Raw genomic sequence first — 2,043 nt, forward strand, 5'->3', positions numbered from 1 at the left:
ATTAATTCTTCATCTCATTATTCTTCATTTTCCTCTTAGATGCGTCATCTTCACCTTCCTTTTATCATCGCTTTTGTATCTCCTTCATATCGTTAGCATAATTACCATATAATCATAAGGCTATCATTAAATATAGAATAGATGCAAACACCCATCCATACGTACATAATGTGTGTGTATGTGTGTGTATGTGTGTGTGTGTATATATGTGTGTGTATATATGTGTGTGTGTGTGTGTGTGTGTGTGTGTGTGTGTGTGTGTGTGTGTGTGTGTGTGTGTGTGTGTGTGTGTGTGTGTGTGTGTGTGTGTGTGTGTGTGTGTGTGTGTGTGTGCGCGTGCGTGCGTGCAGGTATAAGAATATGCTAACTATCAGAAACTACAAGACACTCTTATCACTATTGTGAATCACTCATTCTCATACTCATACAGCCATTTAGCAACGTCTTTCTCCTTTGTTTCCTCTCTTTAATAACTCCCTCATTGTCAGCCGTCTGGAGAAGCAACAGTGAAAAAAAAGACAACAGCTACAAAAAAAAATTAAAAAACACGAGACCGAATTTGGGCCAAAGAGATCACAGGAGAAGGCCGGCCACAAGCAACACTTTATGAAAATATCCCTAATGGGTCTCCTCGTCTCCTGCTGTAGCGTTCTCTTTGTCTCTTCCTTCTCTCTCTCTCTTTCTCTTTCTTTCTTTCTTTCTCTCTCTCTTTCTCTCTTTCTCTTCTCTTCTCTCTCTTCTCTTCTCTCTTCTCTCTTCTCGCTTCTCTCTTCCCTCTAGCCCTCCCCTATATCTCTGTCTATCTCTCTACACTTATTAATCAATCTCCTTCTCTCTCTAGCCCCCTATTTCTCTATCTCTCTATGTATCTACACACTTATTAATCAATCTCTTTCTGTCTCTCTGTCTCTATCCCTGTATGTCTGTGTGTCTGTCTGTCGGTCGGTTGGTCTGCCTTTCTCTCATAAGAAAAAATAACATCGTAATAGTAATAGCAGTATAAGCAGTAGTAGTAGTAGTAGTAGTAGTAGTAGTAGTAGTAGTAGTTGTAGTAGTAATAATAGAAGTAGTGATGATAACAGTAAAAATAACATGTGTAGTTGCAGCAGCAGTAGTAGTAGTAGCAGTAATATTATCATTATCATCATTATTAGTAGTAATAGTAGTTATAGTAGCAGTAGAAGTAGTAGTAATAGTAGTAGTAATGGTAGTAGTTATGGTAGTAGTAGTAGCAATAGTAGTTGTAGTAATAGTAGTAGCAGTATAATAATAATAATAATAATAATAATAATAATAATAATAATAACAAGCAGTAGTAGTAGTAGCAGCAGCAGCAGGAAGAGGAGAAAATTATGCTTATGAAGAATGAGAAGACAAAAGAGAAGAAAGACGATAGAAGACGAAGTAGACAGCCTCAAAATATGAATACGATTAAAGAAAGAAAAGAAGAGAGAGACAAAAAAAAAGAGAGAAAAAATTGAAATCTGCCGAGAAGCAAGAATAGATCCATTAAACCGCCCTTGATTTTTTTTTCTTCTTCTTTTTTTCCATTTTTATTTATTATTATTTTTAACACTAATACCTCTAGCAAGAGTCTTTCCATTCAGGTGTTTAAGGGTGCGTGAAATTAAGGCAGGTAACAATTTTCTTGTCTCTTATGAATGGTCGGTTTTATCACTGACAACAACAGCAACTCGACTGGGATGACCAGGAGATTTTTTTTGGGGTGGGAGTAGGGGGGGGGGGAGGGAAGGATAGATAGTTGGAGACAGAGAGAGAAGGAGAAGGAGAGAGGGAGAGAGGAAGAGAGGGAGAGAGGGAGAGAGGGAGGGAGGGTGGGAGAAGGAGGGAGGGAGAGAGGAAGAGAGGGAGAGAGGGAGAGGGGGGGAGAAAGAGAGAGAGAGAGAGGGGTGGGGTAGAGAGATGGAGAGGAAAAGAGAGGGAGAGGGAGAGAGGAAAGAGAAAGAGAGAGAGAGAAAGACAGAGAGAGAGAGAGAGAGAGAGAGAGAGAGAGAGAGAGACAGAGAAAGCAAGAGAGAGAGA

Source organism: Penaeus vannamei, chromosome 26 (assembly GCF_042767895.1).
Source record: "Penaeus vannamei isolate JL-2024 chromosome 26, ASM4276789v1, whole genome shotgun sequence".
Lineage (NCBI taxonomy): Eukaryota > Metazoa > Arthropoda > Malacostraca > Decapoda > Penaeidae > Penaeus > Penaeus vannamei.